General features: G+C 43.5%; 1 protein-coding gene across 2 annotated transcripts in view; it reads right to left on the reverse strand.

The window, feature by feature from the left end:
• Window positions 1-7,451, reverse strand: part of DNAJC5B (DnaJ heat shock protein family (Hsp40) member C5 beta) — a 111,307-nt gene extending 103,856 nt beyond the window's left edge. Inside the window, exon 1 of one of the 2 annotated variants that reach the window (XM_075828306.1) lies at window positions 7,404-7,451. The gene's annotated coding sequence lies outside the window, so the exon portion shown is untranslated. The remainder of the gene's footprint in view (window positions 1-7,403) is intronic. The other variant, XM_075828308.1, reaches the window with a different exon arrangement.
• Between the last annotated feature and the right edge of the window lie 5,699 nt (window positions 7,452-13,150).

Below are 13,150 nucleotides of genomic sequence, written 5' to 3' on the forward strand. Positions count from 1 at the left end.
AAAAAAAAAAAAGAAAAGCCGCTTCCTGAAGGCTAAATAGGTCACGTCCTTAAAGGGAATGTGTTGCCAGAAAAACATGTTTGTTTTTTTTAAATTAAACATTTAGTGTGTGGGTGATTAAACATTGTTCAAAATTTTTTTATTTTCTTCACGAGTCAGGAAATATTATAAATTAATTCTAATTTATAATACTACCCATTTTTGGTCACTAGATGGAGCTATTCCCAAAATTGCAGCATTGCAACATTGGGTTAAAAGCCCTCGCTCTAGTGAGCTCTCAGCATCCCCCCCTCCTTTATCCTGGCTAGTGCCGGGATAAACGAGGGGTTTGAACGGTGTAACCTCCTACACTGTGTGTCGCCATTTTTTGAGCTAACACACAGTGTAGTAGGTTTACATACAGTAGTAAACACACACAAACACGAACATACATTGAAATCTCTTACCTGCTCCTGCCGCCGCGGCTCCCTCCGGCCCGTCCGCTCCGTTTGCTGCCGCTGGTCCAAGTGCACAAATCTAGAAGCCGCGACCGGAAGTAGTAATATTACTGTCCGGCCGCGACTTCCGGTCCACAGGAAAATGGCGCCGGACGGCGCCAATTTCGAATTGGACTGTGTGGGAGCGGCGCATGCGCAGTTCCCACACAGACGCCGTACACTGAAGTCAATGGGACGGGAGCCGTTCGCAGTCCCTATTGGACTGTGGCTGCCGTATTCCATGTCTGTATGTGTCGTTAATCAACACAGACAGAAATGGAACAAAAAATGGCAGCCCCCATAGGGAAGAAAAAGTGTAAAAATAAGAAAAAGTAAAACACAAACACACAAATGAATATAAACGTTTTTAATAAAGCACTAACATCTTTAACATATAAAAAAATAATTTGTGATGACACTGTTCCTTTAAGGGTTTATAGGGCATCTGTGACAAGGCGTTACAAGATAGACTTTCTGTAGCACACTTTATTTCATATTACCCTCTAAAATCAGAAAACCACAAGTTGTGGTTCTGAACATGAATCATGAACAGCAGATAGGTCAAATTATGCATTGTAACCACAGCAGGGAGCTGATTGGTCATCCAGTAGTATGGGGGAATCTAGTAAAGCTGCGGCTCAATCCCAGGGGGATGCTGTAACAGCAGTCATATTGGCATATTTGTCTACTCTCCCAGATTGTCCAGGACTCTTCGAAAATAGGAGAGTTCTCCCACACTACTAACAGAACAGGCAAGTCTCTTACAAAGGCTGTTAAAAGTCACCACTAGGGGGAGCTTCCTGCATATGTCCTTGAATGTGAGCTGTATAAAAATGTATGCAATGAGCTTCCCCTTGTGGTGACTACAGCCAGCCAAAATTTTATAATTTTATTATTTGGCGGTGTGAAGGAATGCATTCTGATGGCACTATTATTAATGGGGGAGCAGTCTTCCAGCACTGTTTATAGTGGAGACCTCTGTTGGCATTGTTTATTGGGGTACTTTGCAAGCACTGTAGTTGAGGGGACTCTGCTAGCACTTTTAGTGAAATTACTCTTATTAGACTCTTAGGCTATGTTAACACGGAGGATTTTTTTCAGCGGAATCGGCTAATTCACGGATTATGCAAAATTCCACCTCCAATTCATTTCAATGGGAGGCGGATGCTTCTTTTTCCTGCTAGCTGATTTTTTCAGCTAGCAGACAAAAGAAATGCCCTGCCTGATCTTCGTGCGGATTCGGATTGAAGTGAATGGGAGTAGGAATCTTCCTGCTGATGGCAGGAATAATTCTACCGTGTCGACATAGCCTTAATATTGCCACTCTGATGGCTTTGCTAATGGAGGAACTTTGGCTGTCATTGTGGGGGGTGGTCTGCCCTTGTGGGCTGGGTTTACAAATAAAAGTTCTCAGTCGTGAGGACTGCGCTGTATCCTAAATCTACCTTGAAAATTATAGAGACGAGAAAAGAAATACGTATAAAGCTCTCACCTAATTGTGGACTACTGAATAGAAATTTTCCAGGAAATGAAAGAAAGTAATTTTAAGGTAAATGTCTCTTCAATGTAATAATGTTTTTTTAAAAAAAAAAACAACATTTTTTTTATCAGGCTGAACTTCTAATAGCTAGATGTTATTGAATATGTATGTAATCCTAGATCCTTTTAGACTGCATAATATAGCATTTTTCCCAAAATAACGCAGGTTTCGCTGTTTGAGACCTGTAAAGTAACTGATAAAGAGAAAACTATGTGCAGTATGTAACTTCAAAATGATATAGAAAAGCTCTATATTGTATTCCAGCACTTTAATACATGGTTCGTCATCATCAGAATGAATAATATTCCGAAAAATGGCATGTCATTTTTAATGTATTTATTTACTTATGGAGCTCTACTGATCATATCTTACATGCGCATAGCTCCCCCTAGTGGCGATCAAACTTAAAAGCCATGCTCTGTAGAAAGCATTTGCACTGCTTACAGAATATTTTGTTAAATATCTTTTTTGAAGTTTCTTAAAATGGCTGCGATGAATACAATGATTGTTTGGAAACCAGGACTAAAAAGAGAAATGAGATGTGAGCTTTGTTATTTCCTAATCAAGTGAAACACAATCTATACAAACAGGGCCGCCATCAGGAATTTCTGGGCCCCATACAGCCAAGATGTCTGGGGCCCCCCCTCCATTACCGGGGGTGGGCAACGGAAATTGTGGCGCTCACGTCCCGTGCTGCCATCATGTCCACAGGTATATCCGTTTTCACACTACCTTTTTTGGCATATATCTGTAACTTTTGCCTGTATCTGCGCCAGTGATCTGTAGCGGGCACTTGCTATGCACATTTTGCAACGGGCAGCATTTCTTTTATAGATGTAGCCTCATATACATATATTTTGTATACCCTATTGGCATTATATTATACTTGTGCGCATGGCGTGTCTAGTATTGGGACGTGTTTCAGAGTTTGGTTGTCTCTTGTTTCCCTCATGGTATGTTGTCATCTGTACCTGATTGCTATTTCTCCTGATATATGATGCGTTACTCTTGTTGTATTTATTATTGTAATACCATGTATCGTTATGTAATAATAAAGATGTATATTTTTTACTATTCATGGTAGTTATCTTCATATTCTATTGGGATGCTATGTCCCTTGCGCTTTCGCGCTTTGTAGGTTGTTTCAGAGTCATATTGGGGATTCTCCTTTTCGCTTTACCCTGTTTTGAGGTTCTTTGTAGATTTAAAATTACAGTGAAGGAAACCGCGGAGCCGACAGTGCTCCGGATTTTGATCTATTTAGCTAAAACGTATCCGACTGTATGACATACAGTGGGATACGTCACCTGGGGAATGGCCCAGGGGAAACTCCTGAAGTCACTGCCCATGAACAGAGCTGGAGCCTTCTACTAGCGCTCTGCTCAGGGATGTCCATATACATAAAGTGACGTCCGAAGCTTTGCAAAGCCTGAGTACACGGCCGGAGCGTCGACAATGCTCGGGCCAGGGATTCCGGCCCTAGAGACCTCTGATGTCACTTTACACATATGGACAGTGATGTCAGGAGCTTTCCCAGGGATAAAGTCCACGGGTAGAGCACTCGTGATGCTGCCTGGGGACTCCGGAATAACAAAGTCTACTACGCCATTTCATCCTTCAAAAATAAGGTAAACCGACGTCTACCAGCCCGACGGAGGCTAAAAGGACATAATGGAGCCCTGTGAATTATCGTCTACGTTGTTTATACTGTAAGGTAGGAGATTTCCTGACTACACGATAAACTTAGGGCAACAACACGATGTGAAGGGGGAAGGGAGGGGGAAGCGCTTGTAAGGAAGTAAGGAGCACTAATGCTCCGCTCTTACGTTGCCATTAAAGTTCAATGTGTTTTTCCACAGCAAAAATCGGAGGCTTTCCCTTTGATTCCTGGCGCAGATGCTACAAGCGTGTAGCAGATCCGCACGAGAATAAGGCCCTGTTCACACAGAGTTTTTTGCCACATTTTTTTCAGCGGAAACCGCGGCAAAAAATGTCCGAAATCACCTCCTATTGATTTCAACGGGAGGCGAAGGTGTTTTTTTCCCGCGAGAGAAAGAAGCGACATGCTCTTTCTTCAGGCATTTCCGTCTCTGACCTCCCATTGACATCAATGGGAGGCAGAGAAAGCCTGAAGGAACTTCAAGGCAGATGTTTCTGCCTGCAAAAAGCTGTGTGAACAAGGCCTAAGTCCCATTGTCATTCAAAGTTGCTCATCCTCGGGTTTTCCAAGTAAGGGTATATGCACACATAGTGACCAAAAACGTCTGAAAATACGGAGCTGTTTTCAAGGGAAAACAGCCCCTGATTTTCCGACGTTTTTGAGCAACTCGCGTTTTTCGCGGCGTCTTTTACGTCCGTTTTTGGAGCTGTTTTCATTGGAGTCTATGAGAAAACGGCTCCAAAAACGTACAAAGAAGTGTCCTGCATATAATGTATATAAGTGTCCTGCACTTCTTTGCCGAGGCAGTCATTTTACGCATCCTCGTTTGACAGCTGTCAAACGACGACGCGTAAATGACAGGTCGTCGGCACAGTACGTCGGCAAACCCATTCAAATGAATGGGCAGATGTTTGCCGACGTATTGTAGCCCTATTTTCAGACGTAAAACGAGGCATAATACGCCTCGTTTACGTCTGAAAATAGGTCGTGTGAACCCAGTCTAATATACATTGCATGCTACTTATTGCTGTGGTGGATTTCTTTTCATGGTGCGAACAAAAATACACGTGGAAAATTTTTCACAGCATGTGAACTGGGTTGCGGAAACCTCATATGCATGGGATGCAGAATCATCGACAGGTCATCGGAATCCGTATCAAATCCAACATGTGTGAACGGGGCCTTAGTGGGAGTTAAAAAAAAACTCTGTTAGGCCAAATGCACACGATACTTATTACGTGCAAATTTGTCGCGGGTATTTTCGTGCTGCAAATCCGCAGTGTAATACAGGACCAGCAAAGTTAATGAGATCAAGAAATCTCATCTACATGTCGCATTTTCTGCACAAAAACTGACCTGCGGTGCGTATTTGAAAATACGCTACATGTCACTTTATCTTGCGTTTCCGCTTGCGAATTGTTTCTGACTAGTTTAAAAAATAATAAAAAAATCTGCAGCATAAAATCTGCACCTATTTCCGCATCAAAAAGTAAAAACCGCACCTAAAAACATATCAAAAAACGCACTATTAGGTGCAGATTTTACCTGCAGAATTACCTGCGGTTTTGATACGGATTTTGTGCACCAAATTCCTCAATGTGTGCGTTACAGAATTTGCTGGGGATTTACAGCAAATTAACCCTTTACATTGTAAAGGATGAAATACGTTACAATTATGCAACATTAGGGTATGTTCACACAGTTTATTTTCTGCCGTTTTTCTGTCCGTAAACGTCTGAAATATAAGAAGCAGAACGCCTCCAAACATCTGCCCATTGATTTCAATGAGAAAAAAACGGCGTTGTGTTCCGATGGGCCGTTCTTTTTACAACGGCCGCAAAAAAGAAGTGCAGGTCATTTCTTCAGGCGTTTCTGGAGCCGTTTTTCATTGACTCTATAGAAAAACAGCTCCAAAAACAGCCGTAAAAAACTTCTGAAAATCAGCTGTTTTCGCTTGAATATCTCCGTATTTTCAGACTGTTTTTGCTAATTGTGTGAACAGAGCCTGATAGGCATGCAGCTTATTTAACCCCTTCCCTTCTCAGCCATTTTTTGGATTTTAACTTTTGTTTTTTCCTCTCCACCCTCCAAAAGCTATATTTTTTTTTACTTGAGGACTTGTTTTTTGCGGTACAAGTGGTAGTTTTTCATGGCACCATTTATTGTACCGCATAATGTACTGGGAAGCTGAAAAAAAAATATTTGTGGGGTGAAATGCTGCACGTGCATGAGGTTTTGACAAACCCCATTCACATGAGTTGGGGCTTATTCAGACTAACGTATTAATCGTCCGTGTGAAGGACGTTTTTTTTAATGACCGTCACACGGCTGCATGTATTTCTATGGGGTTATTCACATGGTCATTGTTCTAACAGACCGTGTGAAGGGCCTGTAAAAAAATAGGACATGTCCTATTTTTGTGCGTTTTCACGGATCCCTCAATAGACTCAAGTCTGTGAAAACGGGTCCCGCACGGCTGCAAATCGGCCGTTCTTCACGTCTGATTTCACACACGTTGGTCTGAATATCGCCTTAGGCCTTATTCACACGAACATGTCCGTTTTGCACGCGCAAAAAATGCTGCGTTTTGCGCGAGCAAAAGTTTGGTGTGGCATCAGCATATGGTGCGTGGCTGCGTGATTTTCATTATGACACTCTGTTTTGATGTTACAACACAGTAAAGAAGGAGGGGCTTTTATGTTTCCCTTCTCTTCTTTACCAGCTGTAGCGCGAATCACGCGTGTCACCCGGAAGTGCTTCCGTGTGCCGTGCGCGATTTGCATGCACCCAATGACTTCAATGGGTGTGTGCTGCGCGAAACACGGGCAAAGTATAGGACATATCGTGAGTTTTACACAGCGCACATACGCTGCGTGAAATTCACTGACAGTCTGAACGGCCCCATTCACTAACATAAGTCCGTGCGACGCCCGTGAAAATCACGCTAGTAGCACGGACGTATAACACGTTCGTGTGAATAAGGTCTTATATTGTAATTTGGAGTGAATTTTCAGTGCGCAATCCGCACCAAAAATAGGAGGCAAGCAAGTGGCTTATTCAGACGTCCATGTTCGGTTTGTGAAATACGGAGCGTGTATCGGCCATATTTCCCGGACCGACCACAGCTCAGGGAGCCGGGTTTCTAGCATCACAGTTATCTATGATCATAGTCCCTCCCTTCCCATGAGAATACTGTCCCCGGTCCCGTACTGAAAGCATCATTACAATATGGGGCAGTATTCCTGCGGAGAGGCAGGGACTCCCAGCAACACTGATAACTGTGATGCTAGGAGTCCGGCTCCATGAATTGTGGTCAGCCTAGGAAATACGGCCGATACACGCTCAGTATGTCACGGACTGAACGCGAATAAGGCCTTAGTCTAGTTACACAGTGTGGTGAAATCCCATTTTTTTGCCACAATTTTTGCAAAATCGCGGCAAAAACGTGATTTGACCGCACTGTGAGAATATAGCCTAACAGCACTTTTCATGTCTTGAATCCTTTTTTTATGCAATTTTCGTAATTGGGGCACAAATCACGCGATTTTGCCGCAATTTTTATATAATCGCGGCAAAACTGCGCCATTTTTGCCGCGATTACGAAAATCGCGGCAAAAAAACCGCTAGGAAAACGAAAAAATACCAAAAAACATTTTAATCAACTTTATACATACTACAAACAGGGTCAGGGGGATGGGAAGCAGGAAGGATAGGGGAAAATACTCACCAGCCTGCAGGTCCTGTCAGCAGTGTAGTTGTGCTGGGGGGCGGGATCTCCACACACAGCTTCTGCACATGCTGCATCTTCAACAGGTATGCAGGGGGTGCCGCGAGCGTTGCTAGGGGGGTGCCACGTGCGTTGCTAGGGGGGTGCCGCGTGCATTGCTAGTGGGGTGCCGCGGGCGTTAGTAGGGGCGGGGCGCGAGCGTTCCGAGGGGGGGGCGACGGCAGCCCGGCGGGCCCCTTTTCTTCGTCCATGTGGCCGGGCCCCTGACGGGAGTACCAGTAATGCCCCCCTGATGGCGGCCCTGTATACAAAGTAATCTATGGTCATTACAAAGGAGATTTCTAAACATCGGCAAACGCCTACAGCTCCCGCATATTGAAAAATACCAAAGGTATAGTTACCTAAGGAATTCTGCTCTGACCTCACAACTACGATGTTTAGATTTAGATGGTCATCCATAATGACATCACCTGTCAATGGTGGCTAATTCCTGCTGGCAACGGTGAGGTTTCACCCATACTGACGTAACATCCTGTGGCAGGATAGATAAATGTGATGCTATAATGGTAATGGTGGGGGTTACAGACGTAGGACCTTCCCATCTATCCAGAACCGCCATCAGGAATTTCTGGGGCCCATACAGCCAAGATGTCTGGGCCGCCTCCATTACTGGGGGTGGACAACGGAAACTTAACCGATTTTGGCGCTGACGTCAATTTCAGTGAACGAAACTATGGAGCAGGCAGTGACTGATTAATGCCCTTGATTTTGTTCAATTTAGCCAAAACGTATCCCACTGTATGGCATATAGTGGGATACGTCGCCCGGGGAAAAAAAATATAACTTTTTGAGATACAGCTGCTTTGTATTTTCTATACAGAACAGCTGTATCGTGCGCTGAAACCTGAATCTTTCAGGTCAGCGGGACTGACTGATTCAGTGTCAGAAGGGTCGGCATGTCTCTGACACGCAGGACCGAGCTTAGGCCGGGTTTCGGGAAATTCCGCTTCGCAAAATAACTCTCATACTTACCCCCTCCTCTGACATCCGCTCCAGCCTCCCTGAATGACGTTGCAGGCCATGTGAAGCTGCAGCCTGTGATTGGCTGCAGCGATCACATGGGATGCAACGTCATCCCAGGCGGCCGGACTGCAGGAGGAAGGACAGTCTTCCGGGTAATTCTGGGTAAGTATGATTTTTATTTTTATTTTAGGAGTTGCGATTTTTGCGGTGTAAATGCTGAGTTTACACCACAAATGTCGCAACACTTGGCTTTCTGTTGCGGGTTTTGCATCCCCATTGAATTCAATGGGGAAAAACCGCAACATAAAATCAACAAAAACGCAGCCTAAATTAAGTTAAGTTATTAATGTTTACGCTGCGTTTTTTTCCCGCAGCGTGGGCATGAGATTTTTAAATTCTCGTCCACTTTGGTGCTATTGTAAACGCTGCAGAATTTTCGCACAGAATTCCGTTATGGAGATTCTGCAGCGTTTACGCTACGTGTGAACCCGGCCTTACTGATTACATCTACGTTATGTACAAAGATGTGATTGATAACAGCTTAATCTGATCGCTGTCACTGAACCCGTCAATCCCGCTGACGTGCACCAAACACACTGAGAGACATTTTTATTAAAAATAAAAAGTTTTCAAAGGTGTACGTAGCCTTTAAACAGAATCCCCTCAACCCACACGTAACATTTAGGGTCAGTTCACACGTTGCGTAACTACTGCGGATTTTCCTCAACGGAATTAGTTTGCGAAAAATCCGCATTCAATACAGTAGCAGCAAAGTGGATGAGATAGAACAAATCTCATCTACATGCTGCGTAAATACTGAGCGGAAAAAACACCTGTGGTGCAGAGTTTTATTCCACAGCATGTCAATTGTATTTGTAAGTCGCTGCTTATTTGTTGCGGGTTTTCCCTATTGAATTCAATGGGAGGTAAATCCTACAACTAATAGCAGTTGTTGAGTTTTTTTGCGGTGGGTTTGCAGTGATTGAGTCGTAAAAAACGCAACTCATAAAAAAAAAAAATCTTATACTTACCAGAAGTTCATATTTCTTCCTCCAGGCCGGCCTCCTGGGATGACGCTACAACTCGTGTGACGGCCGCTGCAGCCAATCACGGGCTGCAGTAGTCTCCTGGGATGAAACGTCATCCCAGGAGGCCGGCCTGCTAGCAGGCCGGCTGAATGCTGCAGAGTCCACAGCGGACATTCCAGGTGAAAAACTGCACCACAGTTTGGTGTCGATTATCGCACGGAATTCCTTGCGGCACACAGGGCAGATGCGCTGCGTTAAGTTCCCCCTCCCCCAAAACAAATTAATAATGAATCGCTTTCCCCAAACATAGCATTCACAGCCAAGTCCCACCCTCCCCCACTAAAACTTTTTACACAAATCCCCTGCCCCACATATAGCATTTACAGCTAAGTCCCCCCTCCCCCACAAAAAAGTTTTACACATAATCCCCTCCCCCACATATAGCATTTACAGTTAGGTGCCCCCTCCCCCAAAAAAACGTTTTACACAAAATCCCCTCCCTCATTCAATTCAATGGGGAATTCCCACAACAAATAAGCAGTGTTTACACAAATACGCAGGTCAATTTCTGAGCAGTTTTTCTGCTCAGTATTTACACAATGTGTAGATGAGATTTCTACAATTTCATCCACTTTGCTGCTACTGTATTCCGGACGGGAAAAACGCAGCAATTCCACTACGTGTGGACAAGCCCTTAAAATAACTTTCATTTAATAATAATATTTCCCCTTCGCATCCTGCACTGTAATAATACATCACAGATTGCGGGTCGCTTCTGTGAACCAATGTACTATTACAGAACGGTGATGGTATATCTCCGATCCCGGACGTTAACCCCCTTAGATCCTGGAAATTAATAGCAACCGCGGCACTTAAGGATTTTGACAAAGGATGAGGGCTCCCTCTTCCAGCCCATCAGCGCCCAAGGCCTCCCAGGTCTGCCAATGGTACGTATACTATATGAACAAAAGTATTGGGACACACCTCTTTATCACTGAATAGGTCTCATTGCCACAGATGTATAAAAAAAGGGAATTAGCCATGCAGTCTTCCTTTACATGCATTTGTGATAGAATGGGTGGTACTAAAGAGCTCACTAAATTCAAGCGTGGTACTGTTAAAAGATGCCACTGTTGCAACAAGTAGGTTTGTGAAATTCCACGATCAACTGTAAATGGTATTATTGCAATGTGAAATTGTCTAGGAACCACAGCAACGTAGCCATAAAGTGGCAGTTCACGTAAAGTTACAGAGTGTGTTCGCCAACTGCCGAGGCGCATAGTGCATAAAAGTCGCCAACGCTCTAAGCCAACCAAGAGGGTAGTATAAGGAAAATGTCTAACATGTCTAACTAGATGCACCAAGTTTAAATCATGACAGAATCCTGAATGTGTGAACGTGGCCTAATGACTATCTCCACAGGCTGTTGGCTGTTACGCCACAGAATAGGTGATCATTGGGGGCCCCAGTATTCCCTGTATATGTGGCTGGGGAAAACAGCCAAGCGCTGTTCTTGATAGTCTAATCAGTTCCATAGACTTTGAATAAAGCTGCGGCGCTCATGCTCAGCTATGGCTGTATTCAAACTCCTCTTCGTGGTTGTGCAGTGAGGAGGAATGGGGTATTCGTGTACCCTGGTCAGGTGATCAGTTGGGTCCCAGCGGTCGGGCAGCCAGCAATCAGACATGATATCACCTACCCTGTGAATAGGTAATAAATGTCCTTAGTGGGGAAAAGCCCTTTAATGAAATCCTAGTCATTTTCTTACATGCAATATTCTTTTTTTATTAACCCAGACTATCCACAGATGCACTAAATGAGTCGATTTTAAATCAGTATTCCAGGTCACTGAGAGGTCTCATCTTTTTCTTTCTTCGGGCACAGATCAATCCCCGACTGGTATGCTCGATGATATTTGGCCTTTTGACATTTTACTTGTTTGAAATGCAAAATTAGATTTGTATTTAAATATATTAATAAATGCATTTTATTAAAGTTATATGAGATAATTAGGTCTAATGAGTATTTCTAATTTATTCTGAATTTTTTTATGGTATAATATAATAATGAAAAACTCAATTTAAAAAAAACTCCTTTTATTGGACAATTTTACTTATTTTACTCTACAATTTCCAAACTTTCATCTGCAGAGATAGCAAAACTTTACAAGCCAAACTTTGAGTATACACAGAACGTGTTACTAATTACAAGCATCCATTGCATTTGCATTAAAAAAAAATCCACGTAAAACGCAACTTCTGACAAAGTGTCTAGGAAAAAGAATCAGAACCCATTCAGAGCTCATCTAAGGTTTCCAACATAATTCTGAAGCTACTATACATTATATACTGTATATGTATAGTAATAAAAACCTTTAGGGGACAGCCTGGCTCTCTACCCATAACGCTCATAAGAAGGTCTACTCTGCAAATATTATGGTGGACGAAGTCTTTATCAATTCCCTTCAGCCGAATATCACTCCTTCATTTGTAGTGCAGCACCAGATAGATCACTCTGTGTGTAATGAAGCTATATAATATATGAGTGGAACTTTTGGTATTGAATTAATGAAATAAATTAACTTTTTGATGATATTCTAATTAGTTGATAAGGACTAGTAGATATAGGCCCTTGTCCATATTTAAGAGTGTGGTGGAGAATTCCCAACTCTTATAGGGGATTTTGTTGCATATTTTGTATATTTGTATATATTGTACTGTAACGTTACTTTTATTTATGGCAGGTATGGCCGATGATTTTTTCTCACTGGTGGTAAATGACTTGGCACCGGTATACACAGCCAGGACACCCTCTTAGTTAATGCATTGCCGCGCTATAGCAGCATAGTAATGCATCTTGAGGCTGGGGGTGGCACCACTGGTATAAAATGGCTGCTGTACCCGTCAAGAACGTTCAGTGAGCGGGTGGAAATGGAGGAACCTGGTGTGACGAGGGAGCTGCTGAAATTGCATGTGGTGCGACAACGCAAGCTGGTGGACCGTAGTCTGTGGATCCTAGAGCTGATTGCAGGTGATGGGCAGGAGCCTCCCGTAGTAAAGCAGTGAAGCCAGCACATCAAGTTGTGGCCTAGTAGGCCTGAATTTACCAGACATCCCCTGCATCAAAGAGGAGTGCACTTGACTGTTTCTGACAAAAGAGTGAGCCACCAAGCCATCAACCACGAGCCTGAGCTACTACTTTGTCATGGGACCAGCAGAAGCTGACATGAACAGATAATGTACCAAACAAATTAGGTAGATACTAGGCCAAGCAAGCAGAAATAAGGGCAGTTAGCAGATGGTTACTCATGGTTAGGAACAAAATTTCACTAAGATGAATTAGTCACACAAATACCACACAAAGTCCCCGATTTGAAGAGAGCGGTGGTTACACATACGCGCTGCCACTCCATTCTTTCCCTAAGGGACTACCAGAGATACCGGAAGACAGCGCTACTTTGGACACCCAAGAAATCAAACACCTATCACCTATCTTGTGGTCGAGGGTCTGAATTAATTTAAGGGTTTGGTCGGTGGTCTAAATAAAGTTTGTCATCTGGTATGATGTATATCTAGGTGGTGTAAGAGCCGTTTGTGAAAAGGCGGCAAAGACTTCATCCAGGCATGATGTGGCGGTGGAAGATCTTAGAGCCTGCAGGAGCCAAGAGCTGCAGCCAGCACTGCAACTTGGTGACTG

Source organism: Rhinoderma darwinii, chromosome 5, assembly GCF_050947455.1.
Source record: "Rhinoderma darwinii isolate aRhiDar2 chromosome 5, aRhiDar2.hap1, whole genome shotgun sequence".
In the NCBI taxonomy this organism is placed as follows: Eukaryota; Metazoa; Chordata; class Amphibia; order Anura; family Rhinodermatidae; genus Rhinoderma; species Rhinoderma darwinii.